The 14,812-nt window shown below is 39.7% G+C and overlaps 1 long non-coding RNA gene across 1 annotated transcript in view; it reads right to left on the reverse strand.

Moving 5' to 3' along the window:
- LOC138921278 (uncharacterized) overlaps nt 1–11,945 on the reverse strand; it is a 63,834-nt gene extending 51,889 nt beyond the window's left edge. Inside the window, exon 1 of the long non-coding RNA XR_011433726.1 lies at nt 11,797–11,945. This is a non-coding gene — a long non-coding RNA (uncharacterized lncRNA). The remainder of the gene's footprint in view (nt 1–11,796) is intronic.
- Nucleotides 11,946–14,812: the final 2,867 nt, after the last annotated feature.

A 14,812-nucleotide genomic window follows, 5' to 3' on the forward strand; every position in this document is an offset into this window, starting at 1 on the left:
CACAGTCTGCCCTCAAAGGCTCCTTGGAGACCGAAACCAGAGAATAGCCGGACATACACGCAGTATGAAAAGTCTAAATTAAACAATGGCTTTACAAGAGCACCTTCCCATGTGACTTTGAATCAGAGCAAAGGGAAGTTCACAAAAATCAAAGCAGTAAAGGGATCTTTATTTGGAAAGTACTCATTAACTCAGCAAAGCCAAGCTTTAAGAATTAGATCTGTGAGGAAAATCCTCCTGGCAATGAAACCGGGGCTTTGATATCTACTGGCTCATAAAATAAATAATAATATCCACTTACAGTTCTGTATTACCTTTCAGTTTGCAAAGTGCTTTCCCATACATTATTTCATTTTATCTTCACAACATTCTAGTGAGGTATTGAGGCATGATTATTCTCTTTCATGGGTTAGGAAATTGAGGCTGAGTGAGCAGACAGGATTTCCTCAAGATCACATAGTTATTAAGAAACAGAGCCCAAACTGAAATTTTGGTCTCCAGACTCCCACTTAGGCGCTCTTTGCTCCATTGCATCTCTAAAGTTAGTAAACCATAATTCCAGATTATCATATCTAGTTATATGTTAATTGGGGAAATTCTAAAAGGCCCCTGGTTGCCCAAAAGCTTGAAAAAAGATAGGCTAGTCTTGAAGAAAGCAGAATTTCAAGCTGTTTTATGTATGTTCCCAGTGACAATGGCAAGAATCCAAGGTACATTTTGAGGACAAACATAATTAAAACAAACTTTTTTTTTGAATTTTATAATAGTCATCTCAAAGGCTAAACTACTGCATATATTAGAAGCTCAGCCAATGAAAAAAAAATAAAGAAAAAGAAAAATTCCTTAATTTATAAACTTGAAATAAATTTTCTAAGGTTCTCTCTCAAATGAATTAAATACTATGATGAGACATGTTGAAAATATTTGAAACGTACTTTTAAGACTTAGAGTTGAAGTTTCCGTTTTGTTTTGTTTTGTTTTCTTACAAAGTGAGACAGCATTAGGCGGAGAACTATGGTGCAAGGACAATGGTTTGGTGGCCAGAGAGGCTGGGCTTTGAAATCTGGGCTCCAGTGCGTGAGCTGAGCACTCTCTAACTACTGAGGGCTCTGTCTATAAAATGGAAGCGAAACTATCATTGCTTAGTCAGTGGCTTAGTCAGTTCGGGCTATGCTTGTCACAGACTGGATGGCCTAAACAGCAGACATTTATTTTCTCACAGTTCTGGAGGCTGGGAAGTCCAAGATCAAGGTGCCAGCAGAGTTGGTTCATAGTGAGGACCTTTTCCTGGCTTGTAAGGTGACCTTCTCACTGTGTGTTCACACGACCTTTCCTCAGTGTGTGTGCACAGAGAGAGAAAGGAGGTGAACTCTGTAGCATCCCTCCTTGGAAGGGCACTAATCTTATCATAGGGACTCTACCCTCATGACTTCATTTAAACCTAATTACCTTCCAAAGGCCCCACCTCCTGATACCATCACACTGGGAGTTAGAGCTTCAACATATGAATTTGGGGGGAACAACCATTCAGTTCATCGCACTTGATTCCCAGCCCAGTATCAAAGCCAACTGGAAAAATAAGGTGTTTAGAAAGCAAGAAGCAGTATTCTTAATAGTGGAAAAACGGTGAAGATCACTGAAGCTCAGGAGTCATGAGTCACTAACAATGGTCACAATCTGTCAGGTAGCCTTTTTGAAACCATTGGGAACACTGACTAAGATGTTACGAGAGAATGCTGTACTTCAGACACCAATCATTGCCTGCTGCCCACAACCTAGTTTCACAGAATCCATCCTGTTTACACCAAATGACACCTACCACCTAACTTGATGTGTAAACAGCTGCTCTGAGGGGAAACCATCCATAATTCAGCTGAGCAAATCAGATTCTCTGACATGAGAATGTAGCATTAGGCTTAGTAATGGAGACAGCGAGATGACAGTTGGTTGGGGTGGGGATGGAGAGACATACTGACAGGTATAGAACCAAAGTCAGCACCAGACCCATTTAAGCAAAAGCTACATCCAAGCAGAAGTTAAGGGAGAGCAGAGCAGCCATAGGGAAGATGGCAAATATGAAAAGCAGAATTGAACAGGTGGGCAGAGAAAAGGAAAATCAAGAGGCCAGTCATTTAGTGGCGGAAGGCACTGATTTTGCAATCCCAGGACCTCCTGTGGCCTGGTTGTACTTTTTTTCCTGCCACCAAATGTTTCTGAGATGCCCCAGTATCCTTTCAAAAAACTCTCTTTTTACCAGAAATAGTCTAAATGACTTTCTGTCTTTTGCAACCAAAAAGCCTTGAATATAATAAATACTCCCCCAAAAATAAATAAATGAAAGAGGCAGGGGATTAATTAGATTAATACAAATCTGTATGGAAATACCAAAGAACAATCTAAAAGCAACATGGTTGAGGACTGGGAGAAACAGAGTAGAACAAGCAATCAGAGTTGAGTGAAGTTAACCAGAGAACCTTCTCGAAAGATATAAACTAAATCAAGTTAGGAAAGAAGGGCAGTATGGTGCTTGCAGTGAGAAAGGCACTTATCTAGAAGAATATCTGCAAAGAGACATTGAAAGCAAATGACTGAAAGTGAGTTCAAAAGCAAGCTAACAAGACAGCCTGATCTTTCAAGAAAATAATAGTTTTTAAAAATTAATTTCATTTTGAATATAGTATCTCCTAATGAATATTTTTTAATTATCAGATTGCTTTGAAACTCACATATTTTTCAATTCAATAAAAGTAATTTTTTATGACTTTTGCTGTTTTTAAGTCCAAAATCAAGTGTGTCTTTAGTTTCTGGTCAGCTGCTAACTATCAATTTTCAACGAATCAAATCTTTACATGTTCAAGTTCTGCTTATGGAACTTAGATTTCCTAGCTCATGGCTTAATGATGAAAGAGAACTTTTCTTAGAATAAGCATTTAACCAGTTTTAATGCTATGGCTTACAATTTAGCTTGATGTTAGTCATCACTTTTAACATTCGTAAGTGTTTTAACACCTTGACATAAAAATATATATATTTATAATGCAAATGTTATTTGCTTTAAACTAAGTGTTTGCTTTTGCCTCAAAAAAAATGATATTAACAGTATGTCACAATAGATTATCTGAAAGACATATGAGAGTTTTAGAGTCGTAACTGTGTTTGACACAAGTGTTATATGTCACAGCATGACCAGAAAGTTGTCAAATCAATCAATAATGACTGGCAAAGAAAAAACAGGTGACTCTAATGGGAATGACAGAAAATGGAAGGGAACAGCTGTTGTATGGTAGAGTGTTTCCCTTAAGGGACACCACAAAAATGTCATAAAAGTGTAATAAAGGCCAACTACAATTGCTAACATCTTGCCATCATATTTTTGGGAAAAAAGTTCAAATTTATTAACTTAGTACTTGAGGTCATTCTTTTGTTCCACAAACACTTATTGTGCTCCTATTATATGCCAAGCTCTGGATGTACATTGCTGAATAAAAGAGTCCTTCTTTGTGGCACTTATGATCTAAGGAGGTATGGGACCTTTTGTATACAATTGCTTCAGTGTGTCATCCTCTTTCATGTCTGTGTGCCTTGTAATATGATGTTGGTCCTCCACGGAGGACGTTCCCACACACACAAGCCACATGTACACACGCATGAGGGCACATGTACATTCTTTATGGAGCTATTTCTTGCTCTTCAAACTTCAATCCAAATGTCACTTCCACTGCAAATTTTGTTCCTAATTCCTTTGCTTCTAGTTCAAATGTCTTACCCTCTGTGCTCTCAAATATCCTGTTCATGCTTCTATCAAAGAATTCATCACAGCGTATAATCTGCTATCATTACTGATTGATTGCTGCTCTCCCCTATAAAGATAGGGGCCTAGATTTAGCACAATACTTGTCACACAAAAAGTGGCTTATAATTGTTTCTTAAATGAATAAATAAATGAAATACTAAGAAGCAGTGGCAAATAAGCTAAGAAAGGAAACAATCTTGTACACTGAAAATAGGGACTTTAATCAAAATCAAAAGATTTTGACATGTGAACAGGAAGAAAGGACTATTCATCTTACATTGTCTTAAGAGCTTGGGAACAGATTCTCTTTAATACTTGAGTCTCTTAGGAATGTTAGAGCCTGCCCTTCATCAACTCAGCACTGTGATTTAACCAAAGTCTGGGACCACAGGCATTATTATTTGATACTGATTGATCTAACACACATGGCAAGCGTGCATACACACACACACAAACACACAGATGCTGAGTACAAGTCTTCTCCTTAGGTGGATTCATTGGATGCATCAGCTCACTATTTGGGGCACGACACACATAAGATATCACCTAAGAGATGTTCTACTGGGGAATTAAAAAAATAAATAAATCCTTTAACTTCAGGAAAGAAACCCCATTTTAATAGTTCCACAGTGTGAAATTTTAGCAGATGGTGCTAAATAACTTAGCACATCTCTGGGACCTGGCTTATGCCACATGATGTTGGGCTGCAGCTGAACAGCCTGGCCTCCTGATTTAAATGCTACCCACAGATATATTCAGCATTTCAATGACATTGAGTGAGAGGCTTTCATGCTCAAGTTGCTATTACACAACCTGAACTGCCAGTGAGCTAGAGAAGACGCGTAATATTCTGTCACTGTCATTAGAAAGAAGTCTCAGAGGAACAACTGGGAGAAGAAATCCCTGCTTCTCCATTTTAATGGGTCCTTTGCAGACTCCAAGTATTTTGGATTCAGATCACAGGCCATTACTGTGAAAGGGGCAGAGGAGAGTTGGAAAATGTCTCTGTGTAATTGAATGAGAGCAGGTAAAAGTCCAAGGGTTACAAAGCCTTTGGCAAAGACTGGAAGGTGGGGAAAAGTGATGGGCTCTTTAAGGATCTTTTTAGGATCAGGACGTGAATAGGGCACAATTCATGCCACATGCCACACACCACCTGAGTCTAACAAAATCCAACCAAACTGATCTATGCTCAGTGGACAAGACCACTGATCACACTCTTGGAAGTCAGGGTGACGTCAAATTGCTATAAAAGTTTCTGGATGCTTGCTCTCAATCTCTGTACTTGTTTTATTGCTGACAGATAACCAATAGTTCAATGCCAACCTGAAGGCCACAATTTGAGTAGCACTGGTCTGAAACCCTTGGAGTTTTTCTCTGTGTCTTGTAGGTTCACTACAAAGACCAAGTAAGGTGGGTGAAGGTGATGAGTGACGATTTGTTGATAGTTTGCTGGCAATGGTCAGCTTATGGTATTTAGTCTAGTGTATACTGGGAGCAAAAGATAATTCAACAAGGGACTGACTTCAGCAATGGACTGCTTAGAACCCCCGAATGGGCAGGGAAGCAGATCCGCCTGTTTGTAGCAGCTGCGGCCCTCCTTTAAGGACGTTACCTAGGGAGTTATTAAGGAGGACCAAACCAAAAAATACAAGTCAAACTGAGAAAGCATCCTTAACAGAACGTGTGAAAGCTGAAGGGATCATGTCAGAGGCGGCAGGAAGTTTACCTCCCTTTCCATTGTTTATCCTCCTTCTCTGAGCCTTCAGGTTCCTGGATTCAAATGCTATGGATAATAATTACTAATTCACAGGACTTGAAGGAATATTTATGGAGCAAACAGATTTAAAATGGGGTTTTCAACCTACCCTAACTCCCCACCAAAACACCTAGGATGACACAGAATATCACCAAACACAAAAGCTCTTATATCTCCAAAAACTAAAACTGGTAGCCCATCACAAGCATCTATTGGGGATTTCCAAGTCTGATAATGGAGCTGGATTTCAAGAAATTCAAAGCCTACCCATGCATCATCTGCTGAAGAGGAAGATCTCAGCCCTCATGAAAATATCAAGAAAAAAGGAGTAGCAGTCCCTATCAGTCCTCTTTGTTCTTCCTTCAATCTCTCCACTCTGACTCAGAGATCCATAGACCATAGTCATACCACTGCATGGCATCTGGGGGCAGCTAAAATCCAGCACTCTTCACCCAGCATCATCCTACAACCATTTGGAGACTAATTCCAAGAGAAAAATAGGTGAACACTCTGGAAATGAATGAGTACAGGAAACATTCCAGCCGTTTGTTCTTGTTATTGTAAATTTCCAAGTACTCTCTTCTATTACAAAGGAGTCCCTGAAATAAGACTCACAGAAGAATAGCACCATGAAGTGGCTTTCCAGTAGGTTTTGTGAGCAAAGAATTTGAGGAAAGGATGCATAGTCTCTTCTTGGAGAGTCACAGTGTACATAATAATTTTGGAATATTCTGCTGGAAATAATCATACTAAAATTTTTATCCATCGTGGCCCAAATCCTTTGGCCTAGATAAAATTTTTCTCACATAACTCTTAATATCCTACATAACAAGTATTTCGCAGAAAACACATTGAGGAAAGCTTGTTCAGGGAACAGGAGAAGCAGAAAGTAGAGGTAAGACAAGCTCTCTTTTCTGGTAAATGAAGCTGCCCTAGATGAATGTCTGGCTGATCATGAGAGGTGAGCAAGGAGACCTGCCCATCAATTACCTAGTATAATCTAATTATTCTCCAATTTTGATCTGAGGAGAGAATTCATCTAGCATCAGAAGTGTCAGTGAGAAAAATCAAGGCAAGCCACAAACAATGTCCGATCACAAACACTGAGTTAAAAAAGACACTTCTCTCTATTCCAGGATAAATAAAGAAAAAACCATTTTAAGTTTATAAATCAGAGCAGAAACGGGAAAAAGTAACAGCATCAGGAAGACTTCCAAGGAGATCATTTTCTAGAAATAATTCTACGTGCAGCTTAATGTTTTAAATTTTAAAATATCAGTAAAATACACAATTTCAATCAAATGGTAACGCAAATCTTACAAACAGCCTAAACAGACTTAATAAACTTGAAAAAATTGAAATATTTATCAAAAAACTAGTCCTAGAAGGGGCTGGCATAGTGGTTAAGTTCGCATGCTCCACTTCAGAGGCCCTGGGTTCATGGGTTCAGATCCTGAGCACAGACCTACGTACTCTTCATCAAGCCATGCTGTGGTGGCATCCCACATACAAAGTAGAGAAAGATTGGCACAGACGTTAGCTCAGCAACAATCTTCCTCAACCAAAAAGAGGAAGATTGGCAACAGATGTTCGCTCAGGGCCAATGTTCTTCACCAAAAAACAAAACCTAGTCCTAAAAAACAGTCTCAGAGTTAACCTATTATAAGGTTGCATTCTTTTAAGAAATGGATACTTGCCACACTATATAAAGAATTCCAGGATATATAAAAAGACACAAATTCTCCTCATTTACTTTACAACGCTTGCATAATCCTGACTCTAAAACTACACAAACCACATGCACACGCACACACACAAACTACTGCTACCGACACATCTACTGATAAACATCAGTAATAAGCACAAATACAAAATTCCTAAATGAAATTCAAATATGTATTAAAAGTATATCTACCATGAAAAAGCATGAATTACTCCATGCCCACAGGGATTGTTATCGTGCTAATACCCAGTGATGGGCAGAGAGCAGTGAAATTGAAACTCTAGTACTGTGTGTGAAGAGTGGGACAATAAGGTCCCTTCCTGCCCTGACTCTCTCATGTCCAAAGTTTTCTCCAGAGGAGAAGACAGAAGCTGCTTCTTGTTTTTTGGAAAAGCCTAAGTTCACTAAAGCGAAGATGACGGACCTCTCAGACAGAGAGGAGAAGTGTCCTTGAGGCAGAGGTAGAAGTAGGACATTGATTGCTTTACACTGGAAAGAGGCAGAGGTCAACAGATCAGAGGCAGTGGGGACCAGCGGACCCCTCAGTGTGGTTCCCCAGGGAGACAGCCAGATTTCAGCGTTGAAGGGAATACATAGGGAGGCTGGGCCCTCAGCAAGGGTCTCTAACCACAGGACTCCTGTGCATGAAAAGTAAGACATGAGCAGCAGAGTCTTGAAGAAACCAAACCAACTGGAACACTCAGAAATTCTAGGGTTGATTGACGACAAAAGAGGACTTCCCTCCAGTGCACCATCATTGCATGAAGGCTTATGGCAATCCTACCCCTGGGCCGTAGAGAGGAAGCAAGATCTACAACAGACACGTTCATTCCATTAAGAGTCAAATTAATTCATTTACTTACAAATATTTTTTATGTACCAGGTGCTAGAGATGCAGCAAGGATAAACAGGTGAATTGCTAGCCCTCAGGAGCTTACATTCTAGATCGAGGAGACAGCAATAAACAATTAATACAACAAGAAAGTAAATATATAGTATGTTAGAAGTTGCCAAATGGTGTGGAATAAAGCAGAAGTATTAGAGGCTATTGTAATCTAGTCGATATGGTGGTAGCAGTAGAGGTGATAAGAAGTGGTCAGATTTTGGATCTATTCCGAAGGTAAAGCCAACTTTATTTCCTGACAGACTGGATGTGGGGTGTGAAGCAAACAGAGTATCCAAGAATGACTCCAGATTTTTCCACTGGTGCAATTGGAAGGATGGAATTTCCATCAACTGATCTAGGAAAGACTGAGGGCAGAACAGATTGGAAGAAAGAATTGAGAAGATGCAGACCTCTTTTTTTTTTTTTTTTTTAACATATTGAGTTTCAGTTTTCTATTAAACATCCAAGTGGATGTGTTGGGTAGGCATTGGCTATAAAAGCCAGGAGTGTGTGGTTTAAGTTGACTTTAAGAAGGGAGGAAGGAAGGGAGGGAGGGATAAAAGAGAGAGAGAGGGGAGGGAGGGAAGGAGAGAGGAAGAGAGAGGAATAAATGTGCTTTTTACACAATAAGTTTTTAAACAAAATTCAATTCCACTGCAGTATTACCAACAACATATAGTGCGATATTCTAAGGTTTATATAGGACTTAGTCTTGGGGAATGCTGGGAGCTGTCAGGGAGATTTCACAGAGAAAGTGACAATTAAGTTGGGCTTAGAGGGACGTATATGAGCTCACCAGGTTGACAAAGAAGACAAAGCTAAGAAGAAGAACAGGAACGTAAACATGAAACTTCAAAGTGTAATGGTAGGTCAGCCAGGATGACTAGAACCTTCTGCGGATGGAGTGTAGTGACTGCAGATGAAGCTGGGGGAGTGAGCCGGGTCAGCTTCTGAAGGCTCTTGTGTAAGGTGCTAAGGAATTCAACTTATTTTGCATAAATTTATGTAATAGCAACTAAGAACAGAATACACAAAGCCACGGCACTGGAAATGTAGTTGTTGGTTTTTGGTAGGAATTAGGATAGAATAATAGTGAAATTGAACAATTCTGTGCTTCAAAGCCCAAGTAATTGCAGACAGACTAACAAGTTACAGCAAAATATTGCATATGTGCTGTAAAACCGAGCAGTCAGGATCTAGCATCATCAAAAGAAAACTATACCCAGGACAGGAAATGAGACATTATTCTAGGCAAACCTGGCTAATGATTTAACTCCTATTCCATGGAAAAGCAATGGCAAGTGACCCCAGATTGGGCTTCGGTACTACCTACAATTCTTTGTATTTACTCTACATGCCTCTGCTTAAGTTAACTGATTTAAAAAACTGTTAATATTCATTCTTTTAGTTCTTCTCAAATAATTCTCTTCTTTTCTCAATAGTTTTGCATTAAAAATTCTTTTGGATTATTAAAGATGCTTGAACCAGAAAAAATTCAACTGCTGCCTGCATTCAAAGTAAACTGTATGGTCGATCAATTAAATAAGCTCCTAGTGAAGAGACAATTCACACCAAAGATAGGCATGAATTTTATGGCTATTTTCCGCTTTAAATCCACAGGTTCTATAACTCTAAGGGTACCTCCCAGCTTGCCAACTATTTGCTTTGTTCTAAACTCAAGAAGACTCAGGGCACCAGATCCATGTTCCCTTATGTTATAAAATGGAATTAGGATTAACTTGCCCTTCCATGCTTCTCAGTAGCACAGCGCACGTGGAGCCATCATCAGGACCACAGAGGCCTGATGCGAGGTCCAGGGACCTGCAGACTACTTCCTATGAGGAGCGTGAGCACATGTCACCTGGATTCTGCAGGGCTCCCTGGGGCTGCAGCTTGATTGGTGGATCTCACACATTGGCATGCTCTGCATTCCCCTTTTTTATCCAAGCCCAGAAATCTTTCCCAAATGGCTTCAATATTACTCTCACTCCTAAACCTGGCATTTTCAACAACCAATTTAATGCTTCAAATAATCTTCCTCTGTCCTTTGACCCAGGCTTCTATTCTCACTTAAAAACCTGGATTTGACAACACCATTTTTCCTTAGTGGAGCTAACTAGGGAATATTTTTAGGCAAAACATACCCATTAAAACATATAAAGATTGTATAGATGGCTATAGTAAACATTTGAAGAAAATAATGAAATGAAATATTATGCTGCCCATTTGTAGGTATCATTTAGGAGCCCACAAAGTTATTAAACTTGTTAAAGTTTTATAAAAGTCCTGGGTGACTGACACCTCCAGGAGTAAATCTGTCTTCAGAGAATCCAGAACCAGGAAGCTTTTCTCGTCATTAAATACTTTTGGATTTAACCCAAAGCTTGCACTGAGCCATCCAAGATCTGCACTTTCTTTTAAAAGAAATTGGCCAAATTATTTTTACTTTGGGACTCTGGTGGGGGGCGTGAAAGTGAGGGAGACAAGTCTTTTCCTTTTCTTTTTCATCTCATCATGAAATGAGCAGTCAGTGCTATCTTCCTTCCCACAGTAAAGGCTAAAAGTTTAACCAGAGAGATCTAGTCATTAATTTATGCCGTCAACTCTAGGATAATCAATGTTTAATTATGTAAGTTTATGGATTTTTCAGACCCAGGCTCAACTAAAATTTCTCTTTTTCTATCATGTAGTCTCTATTCTATGCCCTATAACAGGATATATTCTTGTATCTTCCCAGTACCTTTCCCTTTTTGGCAAGCCCCACCTTCACCCCAACTTCCCTCATCTTTGAGGAGACATTCCTCCCCCAGTTACAGCACATGGTCCAGGTGAGAACTGCCAATCATAATAACCATCCACTGATCAGAGGGGCTGCATGTGACCTGAACTGGACTCTCCCTAAGCTTCTATAAATTGAGACTTGAGGAAAAGGGACAATCCTGCTCTGGTGTCAAGGCTTAGGATCTGAGTCTGAGGGCATGGTGACCTTGTGGAGGAGGCTTGTAGAACATGTTGAAAGGAGTACAAATGAAAGCTAGAAGAGAGACTTGAAGATATCTGAGTCCCTGTTTCCAGTGATCCCGGAGACCCAGTTATATCCTTTACCGTTCCCTTTTGCCTAAGTGAGTTCAGGCTGCATTTCTGTTACTTGTATGAAAAGGATCCTAATTAATACAGACCCTCTCACTATCCCTCCATTAAGCATGAAATAAAGAGATGAAATCTCAGCCCAGTCCATTTTTCATTTGATTAACAAATCTTGCAAAAAGTTTAGTTCTAAGAGAATCTGAACCTTCGGCCACCTGAAATTGGGAAGGTGGACGAGGAGACCGTCCATACCATTCTATCACATTAGACAGCCCAGGAAGTCTTGGTGCCATCCCAAAGGCAGCATGGCATCCGGTGTCCAGCATTGTGGGCACCCACAGGCACATCCTCACATGCTAGAGCCCTTCTTAGCTCTTCTGACTCTTGAGTCCAGATGAGCTCACCAGTGTGATCTCACTTTGAAGAGCATGTAGATGAACGGAAGTGTCGTGTAGGTGAGTCAAGGGCAGAGGAGAGACTCCCATCTCTCAAGTCAGGTTTCTAGGCAGAGAAAGGCAAAGAGCGAAAAGATTCCAAAACCGGCTCACCCTTCAGGCTGGCAACCAATGACTTCGCTTCCTGTGGAAGATTAGCCTTGAGGCCCTGAAGCCAACTCCACAAACAGCTCAGCCACTCCCCCACAGTGCTCATATTTTCATGCTGCAATAACAGCCACTCCTTTCTCTGGTTTGGGTCCAAAAAACAATCCCTCCCTTCTCTTCTAATACCAGCCTCTCTTTTAGTGAGCTCATGTCCTAACTCTCTCTTCCTCTCCCTCTGACTCACAGTGCTCAAAGCTTTAAGAAATAAAAACCTGTTGGATTAGCCAGACTAGAATCATCAACTCCAAATGGGCCAGCCCTTCCGTGAAAGGGAATCTCACTTTCATTGTTCGCACCAAAGCTCTGAGTTGCTTAGCTTGGTCATGAAAAGCCCAGAGCCCAACTCATTCTTTCACCAGCAAAAACTATAGAGTTATATTTCTTTAAAAGGAAAAGAAAATATGCCTTTAGCAAAACAAAATAACTCTACCATTTCAACATCTCAAAAGAAACACCATCCTGGGCAGTGAGATGATCCCTTCACCTTGATCTCTGTTTTTGACCATAATTTTTTGGCTAAGATGGAAAATGATTTAAGGAAGTAAAATTCAGAAAAGTAAAATTCATCAATAGAGAACTCAAATGCGACTTGATCACATCCATCTTTATACATGAAGCAAAAAGCACGATGCCTGAATATTTCAACATTTCAATAAATATTTATAGAATTTATCATAAAGTGGCTTGCCAGTGGAGAAATAAGAATCAGAAATGAAGATTAGTCACCAAATATTTTGGGAGTAAGCAAGTCATTATTGTCCAAACCAAAAACAATTTGCTGGCTCAAAATGTCTCAGAATTTTTCATGAAAACATGTATTATTAATCACTTTTGCAGAAAAAAAAAACAACATTTTCTCTTAGGTATCGGAACAAATTGAAAATGTTTTAGGGGGGCCTGTCTCCCTCGTCTCCCAACAGTGTCCTTAAAATCAAATTGGTATTTTATTACCTACCTGCCTCTCCCAGACTTCAGCTGATAGAATCAAGCAATTCTTGACAAAGACCAAGGTCAAGCTCATTTTGCTTCCGACCCAATAGTATTCTTTTGAAGCCTTGGTACATACCTCTTGTGATAAATTTTCTTAGATGTGTGCAAGGGAGCAGAGGAAAAGAATTTGTTGGGGAAAAAATAAATCCTGGCCCTGAATTTGAACCTGCACTAATCATCAGGCAGCCTATAAAACAAAGGATAATCAAATAAATTAAGCATAGCAATATTTTTCAGCATTATTGTCCTAACAGGCCAATAAGCTTTGTGGATTGTTTTAAGTGGTTTGGCTGGTTTTTTCTGGAGAGTAGTTATCCATGAAAAGATGATTAGCTTTCAATTACATGTAATGAATACTCACTTGGGTTTCTCTGCCCCCACCTCTTTCTGTCTTTGGGGAAAAACATACTCAACCTCTCAGACAATTAACTCTCTATGAACCATCCCAGTACTCCAGCACAAGAATAATGACCAGGAAACACAATCACACGGCTAGCTCTGTTAGTATTTTTCTGAGTTCTTGGGAAAACCATTCCCACTAAGTATGGATAGATCTTTTTAGTGAAAATGCCCTGACAGCTGCCAGCCAAAGAAAGATTTAGAAAAAGTTCATGGTTCACAACATACCTTAAGCCCCTAAATAAAGATGTAGAAATATGCTGTATCAGGCAGTTTACTGAGTGTTGAGCTTTCCTGTGTTATGAAATGAGAGGCTCTTTAATCATCTTTAACTCTTACTTTAAAATTCACTAGCATTGTTCTCTCTGAGATTGTTCACTTATGATAATGCTGCTTATAAAGAAAAAACAAGCAAAATCAAAATTGAGACTCAGAGACATTAATGTGCTTAACTTATACTGCACTTGTCAATGACAGAGACAGAATTTTAAACTCAAGTGTCTCTGATCTCAAAACCCACAGGTCATGGGGTCGGCCCGGTGGCACAATGGTTAAGTTCGCATGTTCTGCTTTGGTGGCCTGGGTTTGCCGGTTTTTGGTCCCAGGTGCGGACCTACGCATCGCTTGGCAAACCATGCTGTGGCAGGCATCCCACATATAAAATGGAGGAAGATGGGCATGGATTTTAGCTCAGGGCCAGTCTTCCTCAACAAAAAGAGTGGGATTGGCAGCAGATGTTAGCTCAGGGCTAATCTTCCTGAAAAAAACAAAGTGCACAAGTTATTTTGCTATTTTGCCTCTCATAAGATAATGTGGATAAAATGCATCTACAAGATTTCCAAATGGCTTCAGCCCCTCTGATATATATACATTTTTTTTTTTTAATTAGTGAGCATTTCTGTAGCCAGTTCTCATGTTTTAGTCAAAAACACAGTGCAACCCTCTAGGAGAACCCAAGTAAACTATTTTCCAACTTGTCTTGGATCATTCAGCTTTCAATTCTTTATATCAATCTAACATGGCCAAAGTCTGACAATTCTTTCTATTCATTTCTGGAATGTGTTTTTGTATTTTGAGAATGAGGGCTTCTCATGTTCCAGTAATTTACACCAACTCAGATGTTTTCAATGTAGCCAGGCTGTGAAGGAACTCAAGAGGAAGTAAAAAAGCCGCCGGTGATTGCTCCCAACTCATCCCTGTTCACCCCATCCCACCAACAGCTGGCCTGAACACACAGCACTGTCCAAAGTTAGTACAAAAGTCATTTTCAAGAGTCTTTCATGTCTTATCATAATCTCAATGTACAACAATATGGGCTTTTAATTTCCTTTTATGAAGTTTTACACTATCCAAATATTAAATCAAAAAGTTTCTTCAGAATCTTCTGGTGTCTTTTTTTAAGAAAGAAGTGTCTTTTAAGAAAAAATGATGTCTTTATTTGATGAAGCTAGCAGCTTGAATCCACTCACCCGAGTGGTGAAAAGAAGATGGGAAATGAAACTAACCTCTATTTGTACAGAGCATCACAATAGCAGTTGTGTTTTCTAAGTTAGTTGACAGGGGTACAATCCTG

This window comes from Equus caballus, chromosome 28, assembly GCF_041296265.1.
Source record: "Equus caballus isolate H_3958 breed thoroughbred chromosome 28, TB-T2T, whole genome shotgun sequence".
Lineage (NCBI taxonomy): Eukaryota > Metazoa > Chordata > Mammalia > Perissodactyla > Equidae > Equus > Equus caballus.